This window comes from Phyllostomus discolor, chromosome 5, assembly GCF_004126475.2.
Source record: "Phyllostomus discolor isolate MPI-MPIP mPhyDis1 chromosome 5, mPhyDis1.pri.v3, whole genome shotgun sequence".
In the NCBI taxonomy this organism is placed as follows: domain Eukaryota; kingdom Metazoa; phylum Chordata; class Mammalia; order Chiroptera; family Phyllostomidae; genus Phyllostomus; species Phyllostomus discolor.
The window spans coordinates 18296994-18310342 of record NC_040907.2 but is presented as its reverse complement, the minus strand read 5'-3'; the positions used below and the strand labels follow the sequence as shown (position 1 = coordinate 18310342).

The 13349-nt window shown below is 42.6% G+C and overlaps 1 long non-coding RNA gene and 1 other non-coding gene across 2 annotated transcripts; both read right to left on the bottom strand.

The window, feature by feature from the left end:
- Positions 1–82: 82 nt before the first annotated feature.
- Positions 83–13338, bottom strand: LOC118500551. Its single transcript, XR_004903117.1, has 3 exons — positions 13148–13338; positions 1144–1264; positions 83–526 (listed from the first exon to the last, which is right to left on the bottom strand). It is a non-coding gene; the product is annotated as an uncharacterized LOC118500551 (long non-coding RNA).
- On the bottom strand, positions 10409–10542 carry LOC114498332. The gene has a single exon (XR_003684760.1). It is a non-coding gene; the product is annotated as a U11 spliceosomal RNA (small nuclear RNA).
- Positions 13339–13349: the final 11 nt, after the last annotated feature.

Below are 13349 nucleotides of genomic sequence, written 5' to 3'. Positions count from 1 at the left end.
CTCCTCTCTACCCCTCACTCTGCACCCCCCCAACACCAACACACACACACATGTACACTCTGCAATGAAACATCCCTGAGAACAGGTACAAGATATATTTTATTCATGACAGGACTACAGCCTCTAAACATTGCCTGGCATATAGAGAGCAATAAAAAAATTTGTTTATTAAGGACTGCCTGCACTTGTGGGTCTACCTCCCCACCCCCACGGCCTACCCCACCCTCTGGCATCACATTCTCAGGAGCCAACAGCCACTAACGGAGAGTGAATCTGAAAAGGAGGCAAAGACAGAAAAGGAGGAAGTTCCGCCAGTGGGTGCAAGGAAAAAAGTCTGGAATGAATCTAGATACAGTCAAGTGAATCCACCTCCTCCTCAAACTCAGCTCCTTCCTTACCCACTGTGCACCACCAGGACCAAAATGAAAGTCTGGCTTTCTGGTTTTGGAGTCAGAGAGGACAAGATTCAAGTCCTGATGGCTCTGTGACCTTGGATCAGTCTCCGTCTTGGCCTCAGTTTCTTCATCTGTAAAAGGGAGATGGTAATGATACTTCACTCACAGGGGTTTATGAAGGTAAACGAGAACTTAGAATACACAAAAGGACTTAGAATAATGTCTGGAATGTAGTAAGCACTCAAGAAATGCCAGCTGGAGGCCCTAGTTTCTCGTAGCTCAGTTAAGAGTATCAGCTGAGTATATCAAGGTTGCCCATTCAATCTCTGGTCAGGGCACATACAAGAAGCAACCAATGAATGCATAAATAAGTGGAACAACAAATTGATATTTCTTCCTTCCCTCCATCCCTCCAAAAATCAATAAATAACCCTGGCTGATGTGGCTCAATGTATTGGGCGCCAGCCTAAGAACCAAAGGGTCTCTGGTTCGATTCCTAGTCAGGGCACATGCCTGGGTTGGGGGCCAGGTCCCCAGTAGGGGGTGTTCGAGAGGCAACCATACATTGATGTTTCCCTCTCTTTCTCCCTCCTTTCCCCTCTCTAAAATTAAATTTTTAAAAATCTTTAAATTTTTTTTAAATAAAAATAATTTTTTAAAAATCTGATGTCAGAGTTTATTTCTGGGCTCTATTCTATCATTAATCTACATGTCTGTATTTATACTACTACCACAATGTTTTACTTACTGTAACTTTCTAGTAAGTTTTGAAATCAGGAAGAGTATTCTTGCAACTTTGTTCTTTTTCAAGAGTGTTTCAGCTTTTCCGGGTTCCTTGAGATTCAATTTTAGAATGGGTTTTTCTATTTCTGTAAAAAAAGTGTTTTAAAAAAGGATTTTTATAGAGATTGCATTGAATCCACCAATTACTTTGGCTAGTATTGACATCTTAATGATACTAAGTCTTCTGATTGATGAACATGGAACATCTTCCCATTTATTTGTGTCTTTCTTTCAGCAATGTTTTTATAGTTTTCAGTATACAACTTACACTCCTCCTCGGTTAAGTTTCACCTCCTTGATTAAATTTATTCCTAAATATTTTATTCTTTTTGATATTACTATAAATGGAATTATCTTAAAATCTTTTTTGGATTGTAGGTGTATAGAAACACAATTTTTATGTGATCATCATTTCCTGTCTGTGGTCACTGATCCCAATATCCCAGATAGGGACCAAAAGGAGAGCTCAGTAGCCAGGTTTGGTTGGTTTTAAGAGAGGAGCCATACATACCCAGTCATCTGAAGGATGGAAACTTCCTCTTGTCCTCTGACAAACTGGCATCCTCTTCCCTCCACCCTTCAAATGCCAAAGCTTCATGGCCTCTCAAAATCCATCTCCCTGAACCACCTCCCCTCCTCTCACCCACCTGCAGTAAACCCATCCTGTCGGCAGTCTATGATCTTATCAGGAGGAGTTTCATTTCAGTTTCAGAAGGTTCTACTTCTTCCTTACAAGTGATATAAGCTTAGACTGCCTGTAAAATAGGAAGATTATCCTTGTCCTACTTAGGAGAGTACAGTCACCTCTAGAATGGACAGGAGCAGGCTGTTTCATTTACTCCTATTTGCATATCCAAGGACACAGTAGGTGCTTAATAAATAGTAGCCAGTGTAATTGTATATACACAAGTACTTCATAAATTGTGAAGTGCCTTACAAATATGGATTGAATGCCTACTATGTGTTAGGTACTATACTGGATATCAAGTATGCAAATGGTATACAAGATTCAGACAGGTTTCTTGCCTTCACATATATGACATTCTGGCTGGGGAATATAAATATTGGACAACTAAGTTTACAACTCACTCATTAATAATGATTATGACGTTTTGCAGAGAAGTACACATGCTATGAAAGAGTATAATAGTGTGAGGAGCTAACCTAGTGAGGTTAGGGGGTGAGGGGTGGGGAGGTCAAGGAGGGCCTACCTGAGGAAGTGACATCTGAACTGAGATATGGAGAATGAGGAGTTAGCCACTTGGGAGAGGGGAATGGGGGAGATGCTGTTGAGAAACAGCATTTCCAGGCAGAGGAAAGAACTTCCTGGAGGCCCTGAGGCAAGACAAGTAGTGACTTTAAAGATACAGAGAGAAGACTAGTGTGGCAGGAGCCCTGAGAACAACCATGGTGGTAGATCCATTGAGACTTATAGGATGCTAACTCAAGCTAGTTAGGAGCCGTTGAAGGGTTTTGAATGAGGGAGTCACTGACATGATCAGCTAACACATAGAAGCACAGCCTGCAGGAAATCTGCTAAGGTCAAATTCCTAAATTAGAGAACTTATTCCATAAATTGATTTTATATTCTCAGGCTCCTAATTAGGTAAACTTTTCTCCTTCCAGCTTTTGATTTTTAAAAATTTTCCACTCTTGCTCTGGCTGGTGTAGCTCAGTGGATTGAGCGCAGGCCTGTGAACCAAAGCATCACCGGTTTGATTCCCAGTCTGGGTTGCAGGCCATATCCCCAGTATGGGGTGTGCTACAGGCAACCATACATTGATGTTTCATTCCCTCTCTTTCTCCCTCCCTTCCCAATCTCTCTAAAATAAATAAAATCTTTAAAAAATATATTTCTTTATAAAAAATAAAAAATTTCCACTCTTGATTTTTTTAAAAAAGCTTTATTAAAGTATAATTTACATGCTATAAAATTCACCCATTTTAAGTACACAATTCTCACCATAATCTAGTTTTAGAACATTATCTTTGCCCCCAAAATATTCCTCATGCCCATTTGTGGTCAGTCCCTGCCCCCACCTCCAGCCCCAGACAACCAGTAATCCTACTTTCTGTCTCTATAGATACAGCTTCTGGACATTTCCTATAAAAGGAATCATATAATATGTGGCCTTCTGAGTATGATTTTATTTTCCATTGTTTGTATCCAGTGACTATATGTCCTCATAATTTCTCTAACCTGTTCATGTACATTTTTAATAAGAAAATATGGATAAACAAAAAGAAAAAAACTTCACTTTCCCAATAAATCTTCCCTCACTAACAGATTTCACTATAATTGACATTTTTCTTAGGCACCCTGTGCAGTCAGAGCAACTCATTCCTGTCAGAAGACCTGGTCTCGTTCCTTGATACCTTCTAGTTATGTGATCTGGACCACCCAGAGCTTCTGTTTTCTTACCTGTAAAGTTAACACACTACCACCTATCTCACTGGTTTATAGGAACTAATGCATCTAAGTGCTTAATACAGGGCTTGGCACTTGATAAGTGCTCCATAGAAGTGACCCATTATCATAAATTCTTCTGTTTCAACATTTATTTATTTATTTATTTATTTATTGTGGTTGTAAAATAATCTTTAATTGAAATATTTTCCTTTGCAGTTCTTTTTTTAAACACCATTATAGTTGTTGTTTTTTTAAGATTTTTTATTTATTTATTTTTAGAGAGGGGAGGGAGAGAGAGAAACATCAATGTGCAGTTGCTGGGGGCTGTGGCCTGTAATCCAGGCATGTGCCCTGACTGGGAATCGAACCTGGGATGCTTTGGTTCGCAGCCCGCACTCAATCCACTGAGCTACGCCAGCCAGGGCTCCTTTGCAGTTCTTAACTAGCTGGGCATTCCACTGTACCACTGCTGATGTCATGTATGGTGTCATGAGGGTGGCAGCCATCAACATTGCAGCCCACAGACTGGGCCGTCTCCAGAATCTCTTCAATGATTCCAGAGAGTTCTCTAGCTAAAGATCAGTGACACATATATTGGGCAATGTTGACAATCTCATCATAAGTGATATTTCCATTGTGCTTAATGTTGGGTTTTTTGTTTTTTTTTTTGCTTCTCTTTGTCTCATGGTGGTCTTGTGAGGGCTTTGATGATCAGGACAGAGGCAGAAGGCACTGCCTTAATCTGAGCCTGTCTGTTCTGAATGGTCAGTTCCACTGTAATCCTCAGACCCTTCCAGTCACTGGTTGTTTTGGCGATGTCATCACCAACCTTTTTTAGAGACGGCCCAGGGGGCTGATCTTGGGGGCCAGGGCAGATGTGGCACTGACCTCCTCACCAGTGCACTTCAGGTATATGACTTTGATGTCACTGGGGTGGAACTGAGGCAGTATGGTGGAGACAGCTGGTGTCTGATAAGCCAGATTCAGGAAGACTGAAGAAAGTTGCACCTACACCTCCTTTAAGCCTAAAGCTGAAAGCTGTTTCAACATTTTATTTTTTTAATATATTTCTTAAAAAAGAGATTTTATTTACTTTCAGAGAGAGGGGGAGGGAGGGAGGAAGGGAGACAAACATTGATGCGTTAGAGAAACAGTGATTAGCTGCCTCTCGCACACCCCCAACTGGGGCCCAGGCATGTGCCCTGACTGGGAATTGAGCCAGCAACCTTTCCATTTGCAGGACAATTCGCAACCCACTGAGCCACACCAGCCTGTTTCAACATTTTAATGAGTACATAGTATTCCATTGTGTGGATATCCAATAGTTTGACCAGGCTCTTCTTGCTCTTGAATTTGTAGTCCAGGGGCCAGTAAACTATAGCTCCCTGGCTGTTGCCTGAGAACCCAAGGATGGTTTTCACATTTTTTTAATTAATTTATTTTTTTAGAGAGAGGGGAAAGGAGGAAGAAAGGGAGAAAAACATCAATGTGTGGTTGCTTCTCGCATGCCTCCAACTGGGGACCTGGCCCGCAACCTTGGCATGTGCCCTGACTGGGAATTGAACTGGTGACCCCTTGGTTTACAGGCCAGCACTCAATCCATTGAGCAATACCAGCCAGGGCAGTTTTCACATTTTAAAAGGTTTGTGGGGAAAAACAAAGTGAAAAGAAGAGTACTTTTTCCTTCTGGGTCAGGAGACTGAAGTGTAGAGACCTCCTGCAGCCCTAGAATTAGATCCTCAGCCATGTCCCAAATGCTTGTGGAAAAAAGAATTCAAAGGAAACAAATAGGGAGGTCCTAAAATTTGATGACCTGAGGCCCAATGCCCTGACGTCAGCAAAGCCCTGGGGCTAGCCTGGTCCCCCATGGTGTTGGGATGTGAGTAAACAGGTACTGCCGGCTTGGTAGGAACATTTTTCTCATCTTTTGCTCTGCCTGCATCCCCAGAGAAGGCCCCACATTCCATACCACCCAGATGCAAGTAGGATTTGCAGTGAGGAGGGAAATCACAGAGAATAAGAGGCCCCCCCACCTTGGCTCAGACTCAGATGTGGAGAGTGCACAACTCACTGCTTGACCTCACCATACTACCACTCTCCCATCACTTGGACTGACTCTATGTAAAGTGGAGACAGATAGGCAGGGCAAGTGTCATAACCCTTGTGGCAGTTGCTACCAGCTTTGTTACCCATCCTCCCAAAAAGAAGACCTCAGACATCTAGGTGCCTACAGGGATCCAAGGAAAAGTGGGAAATCTCTAAATCAACACTGGACTTTGCATAGCTTCTCTCTATACACCACTTTTGCTATTCTGGTCTCTCTGCATGGAACAAGCCTAAGTGTTACGATTCAAGGTACATGTTACCAATGTTTCAAAGACCAATATTCAAAATGTCAGAGTTTAGAGTAAAGAAAAGTTTATTGATCAAAAAGGTGCCAGCTCAGGAAGTTGGGGGGCCTTAGGGCTTTTTCAAATCCATCTTAAGAGAGCAGAGAATTCAGGCTTCTTTTATGTCAAGGAGAGGGAGAATAGATAGGGCAAGAGGTGTGTGAAGGTCTCAGACATCTAAGTGCCTACAGGGGTCCCAAGAAAGAGTTGTGGGGGGATTTCTAAATCTCATAGTTTCCATTCCATTTTCCCCTGCTAATTTGGGTCCTACAAATCTTTGCCAAAAGCTCAAGCCTCAAGTTGAATTTCTCTAGCAATTAGTATATCTATAGCAGGAACTATTTGCCTGCAGGCCAGAGGGAAAATACAGGCTAGAATTAAGATAGAGTCAAAAGAGCAAATATTTCACTCTGTTACAGTTTTCCTTTCCCATACAATTGCTGTTCTTGCCTGACAGGGCCCACCTAGCTTGGCATCCCTGCACCTCACCCCCTCTACTTCCAGCCACTAGTTGGCGCTGCTGAGCCAGGCCCTGCTTTCCTGGTGCCAGCAGGCTAGTGTCTCCCTTAACTTCTGGTCCCCAACAGGTACCAGCAGTATCTGAAAGAACAGATTTCCATCAAGACCAACATCCCTTTGATCCTTCACAGGAGGTGGGACTGATGAATGAAATAAAACTGGCAGAATAAAGGTATTGTAGAAACATGTGCCCTACCTATAAAGAAATTCTGTTCCAAATGACATACATTATACAGACACTATTTCTAATGAGAGGAGGGACTTATTCTCATCATCATTTTAATGTGTTTTCTTACATGTTTATAATTTTGCTTTTTTCCTATTTGGGTGAAAGAAATAATTTTGATTATATCAGCTGAATTCAGCCTGTGAAAAGTATGTTAACTTACGGGTAAAATATACAAATAAAGAGAAATATATTGCACAAGTTCTCTATTAAAAGGTAAAAGAATACTATTTCATGGTATATACTGATTATCCTGAAATCCAAATTTCAAGCCCTGGCCAGGTAGCTCAGTTGGTTAGAGCCTCATCCCGATACTCCAAAGTTGTAGGTTTGATCCCTGGTCAGGACACACACAGGAATCAACCAATGGATATATAAATAAGTGAAACAACAATGTTTCTCTCTCTCCCCCCCCACTTCTTTCTCTAAAAAATCAATAAATAAAAATTTAAAAAAGAAATAACAAGACTTCCGGCCAAGATAGAGGCATAGGTAGTCACACTGTGCCTCCTCACACAACCAAAACTAAGGACAACAAAAATTTACAAACAAAAAACAACCAGGAGAGAGAGAAGTGAAGTGAACAGAAGTCTGACTACCATAAATCCACACTGGTAAGGAGGGGCGGAGTTGGAGGCCTACGGAGAGGGGTCGAGGGGTCCTGGCAGGAAAAAGTGGTGGCTGGCACATGCAGGTGCACAGGGTGCAGACAACAGTTGGCGGACCCCAGAAGTGCAGGGGCAGCTGACGGACTGGTGGCAGACCCTGGGCGCTGGAGGCAACGAGCAGACCCAGTGAGGTGTGCAAAAGGCAGCTGGTTATCCACAGCCTCACATTCACGCGCAAACTAAGCGAAAACGGGCAGCGACACAGCGCAACCCAGGGACCCAGCACCCGGAAACAAAGCCTAAAGGCACCAACTGAAAACACCTGTGGGAGTTGAGGCCGGGAGATTCTCTCAGCCTCACAGGAGGCTCCTTGGGGAAACCTACAGAGTCTGAGAAAGTACACAAGCCTACCCTCCCGGGAGCCAGCACCAGAAGGGCCCAATTTGCTTGTGGGAAGCGGCAAAGGGGACTGAAGTCCTAGAGAGAGCGGACCAGGCGCCATTGTTCCCTCTCGGACCCTGCCCCCACATATAACGTCACAACCCAGTGACTGAGGTGCCCCGCCCTGGTGAACACCTAAGGCTCCACCCCTCATACGTAACAGGTGCAACCAGACCAAAGGAATAAAATAAAATAAAATAAAAAAGATGGCTCAAACAGAGTTAAAAGCCCCAGAGCCAGTTTTTTAAAGCGACCTAAAGATAGCCAACCTATCAGATGCACAGTTCAAAGCACTGGTGATCAGGATGCTCACAGAATTAGTTGACTTTGGTCATAAATTAGATGAACAAATGCAGTCTACAGTAAGAGAAATGAAGGAAAATGCACAGGGAACCAATAGTGATGGAAAGAAAATTGGGTTTCAAATCAATGGAAGGGACCAGAAGGAAGAAAGGAACAACCAAACAGAAAAGAATGAAGAAACAAGAATTCAAAAAAATGAGAGGCTTATGGACCTCCAGGACATATTTAAACGTTCCAACATCTGAATTATAGGGGTACCAGAAGGAGAAGAGGAAAAACAACAAGTGGAAAAGTTATTTGAACAAATAATAAAAGAGAACTTCCCCAATCTGGCAAGGGAACTAGACTTCCAGGAAGTCCAGGAAGCTCAGAGTCCCAAAGAGTTTGGACCCAAGGAGGAACACGCCAAGGCATGTCATAATTACATTACCCAACGTAAAAATGAAGGGGAGAATTCTAGAAGCTGCAAGAGATAAGGGAACAGTTACCTACAAAGGAGTTCCCATCAGAATGTCAGCTGATTTCTCAAAAGAGATCTTGAAGGCAAGAAGGGGCTGGAAAGAAGCATTCCAAGTCATGAAAGGCAAGGACCTACATTCAAGGTTACTCTATCCAGCAAAGCTTTCATTTAGAATGGAAGGGCAGATAAAGTGCTTCTCAGATAAGGTCAAGTTAAAGGAGTTTGTCATCACAAGCCCTTATTATATGAAATGTTAAAGGGACTTATCTAAGAAAAAGAAGATAAAAAAATATGAAGAGTAAAAAAAAAAAAATCAAACTCAGTAACAACCATACCTAAAACAGGAGCAAACTAAGCAAACAAATAGAACAGGAAAAGAACCACAGAAATGGAGATCACATGGAGGGTTAGCAACAGGGAAGTGGGAGGAGGAGAGAGGGGGAAAAGATATAGAGAATAAGTAGCACAGGCAATAGGTAGAAAATAAACAGGGCAAGAATAGTATGGGAAATGCAGAAGCTAAAGAACTTATGACACATGGACATGAACTAAAGGGGGGGAATGTGGGTGGGAGGGGGAGGGCAGGGTGGAGGGAAGTGAAGGGGGAAAATGGGACAACTGTAATAGCATAATCAATAAAATATATTTTTAAAAAAGAAATAACAAATTTTGGTGTCTGTAAATAAAGTTTTATTGAAACACAGCTATGCCCAATTGTTAATATATCATCTTTTGCTGCTTTGCAACAGAGTTGAGTGCCTACCAAACATGATATGGCCACAAACCTTAAAGATATACTATCTGGTCTTTTACAGAAAAAGTTTGCTTATCTCTGCTGTAGGTAATTTTTCATTTCTGCTTTACAAAAAGCACTGCATGAACATCCCAGCCTCAGTGGAGTCTTCTGGCTTCCCTGTGTCCTGCCAAGTGGATGGTTTCACTCTGGCCATCTTGGCCTTTTTTATTACAGCACGTTGTCCACTCTCAAGGCTTTGCCTTTACGTAAACAGTCCTTCCCTTCCACTTTGCCTGGTTGTCTCCTCTGTAAGTTTTAGCTTCAAATTCTTTGCCTCAGGAAAGCTTTCCCAGACATCCCACTTCTAGCTTATTTCATGCTGTCTTCCTTTTGTCTTTGCCTTCACTAAACTTAAGCCTTGTGAAGTCAGGCACTGGGTCTATTGGAGTACACTATATATTTACTGTTAGATTGAATGCACCCTTATTACTAAATATCTTAAACATTAACTTCACATAGGAGGATACATACTTAAGAGATGGAATATCTGTTGTTGAATTGCTGTCTAAAAAGGTTGTTGGTACCAGCAGTTAAGAGTGCTACCTAACTGGAGTTTTAAACTACTGCCTCTGTTTTTAAAGGACAAAAGTCATAGTAAAACAACTCAGCTTTAGGAATGTGTGTCTGGTAAAAAAGAAAATTTCAAAATCCACGTTTCACGTGGCAATTACAAATGTTGCTCCTCATTGCATAAAACAGTGATCCCTTAGATGAAGCTACAGATTAATTTACTTAAACCTAATTTCCTTAATTTTAACAGGGGAAAGCTACAGAATTTATCTTTAAAAACAGAACAAAACAAAACAAAACAGGCCCTGGCTGGCGTAGCTCAGTGTATTGAGGGGCGGCTGCAGATTCAATTCCCAGTCAGTGCACAAGCCTGGGTTGCAAGTCACGGTCCCCCAGCAACCGTATATTGACGTTCCCCTCCGTTCCCCTCCCCAAAATTAAAAAAAAAAACTCCCATAAACACTGGTGAAAAACAAAAAAAACCAGGCATATTAATAATACACAAAACATAGTTTCACACAAAAGTCACCTGGTTTTTGTTTTTTTTTTTTCTTTTGACAGTATGTCAAGGGCGCCAGGACCAACGATCACTAGCTGCCCAAGTACCAAAAAATTATGCTTCCGAAATCTCTTGATGTCGATTCCGCACGTAGAGCAATCAAGCTGCCCTACGTGTGCCACTCACGACAGAAGCCCTTTTTGCCTTAAAAGAACTGAGAGCAGGGTGGCAGTCTTGGCGAATACCTATTTTGGTATAAGTGAATTAAAAAAAAAAAAAAGTATGGAGGTCCCTTCCCCGTGCTCTAGAAATTGAGGAGGAAAGTTCCAGTCCTCCTGAGTCAGAGGGAAATCTTTATGGAGAGAGTATGATTTGACTTTTGATTTTTATTTAGAAGCAAAGGCAAAACGCTGAGTTGATATGCAAATAGCGCAGTGCTTGCTGGGAAGGTGCCGGCGAGCTCAGCGGGGAGGGGGAGGAAGGAAAGGTTACCGGAGGGAATCGAGCTCTACACTGCAGTGAGCCGCTCCTCTCGTCCGATGCATAGGAAAACCTGATTCTTAGGGGGTATGGGTGCCTATGTGAGGAGAATTCCCCCAACCCCATTAACACTGAAAATGCACTAACTTGTACCACTTCTTGAAGCTGCCCCGGCACGCGAGCACTGGAGGTAAAGATCATTGTAAGAGCCAGCGAAGCTGCCCAGCCTTCACCGTCACAACTGATTAGCAGTATGTGTGTGTGTTCATAAGGTGGAATGCTATCCGCAGCACTTTCAAGGATTTAGACTGCAAAAAAAAAAAACCCTGCTAAAAGGTGCTTAATAAGGTGCAGTATGATACCATTAACGAAGGAAAAAAGCAATACTGAGCTTGGAATGATGTAGATCTTTATCAACATATAAAAATAACAGTGAAAAAAGTGTTGAATAGGTAGTACCACATGACATCAGTAATTAATAAAGCACACACGTGTGTACCTAAGACCCTGTGTTACACATTTTCTATGGCCCCATATTTGTATGCATTAACTTAAAACAAAAAAGCCCTCGCTGGTGTAACTCAGTGGATTGAGAGCTGGCCAGTGAACTGAAAGTTCATGGGTGGGGTTCCCCCACCCCCCTCCCACAACAGGGGTCGTGGGATAGGTCCCCAGTTGGGGATGAGTTGAGGCAACCAATCCATGTTTCTCTACCTCTCTCTCACCCTTCCTTCTCCTCTAAAACCAATAAGCAAGTCCTTGTGTGAAGATTAAACATATGTATATATATATAGACTGTTAGGCATTTTACTTTCCTTAATATAATAATATGTGGAGGTCCCTGACCTCTACAAAGTAGAAGCTGCAAGAGAAGGAGTCATATAAACAGCTTACACTATAATAGGAAGCAGATGTGTAATATAAACTGGTGGAAGCCTAGATATGTGCTCTGTCAACTGTGTCTTTTGGGGACTGCACCAGTCAGTTCCTAAAAAATCATTTCACCTCTGCTCCACCCTCCAATGCCTTCCCATTGCACAATAAAGAAAATTCTGTGTCCTCACATAGCCCTGCCTGAGCTAACTCCTGCATGCCTATCCAACCTCACTGCCTGCCACTCTTCCCATCACCTATTAAGCTCTAGTCAACCTGGCTATCTTGGTCCTTGAATAAGCTGTTTCCTACCTCAGGGCCCTCCATCACCCAGCTACCTATATCTAGCTTATTCTGATATTCTTTCCCTTTACACTTTTGTGTACTTGCTAAGTAATCCGTTTCCCACTTCAGATTGCAAACTCTCTAAGGAAGAATATTGTCTGTCTTATCTACTAATAGATACCCAGTACCCAGCAAAAAGCTTGGTGCACAATGAGCCATCTATTCGTTGAATGAATGTACATTTAAACTGGGTCTTAAAGAGATGGGAGTGCAAAAACTAAAAAATGCTACGCCAGACTATTGAGAGAGTAAAGACAGCAGTGGCAGGGAATTAAGACTAGAAAGATGGGGGGGAGGGTGGGTGGAGGTGGAAGAGGGTAGAAGGGGATAAATGCTAATGGAAAAAATAAACAAACAAATAAAAAAGACTAGGAAGATGGCTTGGAGCCTAATGGTGAGGAGCTTCCATTCTGTGAATTTGGATGAATGACAGTACAAGGGTGGATTGGGAATTTGGTGGGATGAGGACGGGAAGATAAGAAGACTGGGAGGGCAGGTTGCTGCCCTAATCCAGGTGAGGCAGCTCTTGATTCCTGCAGGCAGTTACCATCACTTGCTTTGGACTGTCACAGACCTTTTTACATTTCTTTATGTTTCATCATCTTAGTGTGGGGACCTGGGCTCCAGAAGGGACTTAGACTGGAAGCAGGTCTTGTTTCTAGCTTGTTACCTAGCATCTGGTAAATGCAGCAGTTCTAAGTATTTTATGGACGAAATAATGGAAAGAATCAGTGTAACAGTTAGAGGACAGGTTCAAGGTTTGGAGTGAGAATTCTAAGTTCGAGATGAGACTCAGAAGTTATTAGCTAAAACCTTGCTTTATCGCTCACAGGTTTCCTTTAAAACCATAAAGTGATTTACCGGAGGTGAGGAGCTTGACGAAATTCCTGATAGATACTAAGCGCTCAATTACTACTATTATTAATTACCAATTCACAAGTACAACCGGTCTCTCTTGCCCCTAGCTTCTTGTGCTGCCAACTCCACTGTTGGTTCCAAAAGGACGCGTAAGGGTGCTGCTGTCCCAGGTGATTATCCTTGTCCTGCTATCACAACAAAGGCACTAGCCAAAAATGGCGACCTCTAACCCGTAAGAGGACGTCAATTACCGGTCATGGTGAAGATAGACACGACAGGCGGAGTCGGGAAGAAACAGCTAGGGCAGAATTCGCAAAGCTCGGGTGGAAGGCGCTGAGCCCGCCCATGTTCCCAGTCAACATCAACAGGAAAAAGCTCCACCGGGCGAGCTCGGCAGCAACCCAGGACAGCGACCACGTGTCAAAAGGCAATCTGCGTCTGCGCAACTCAGGC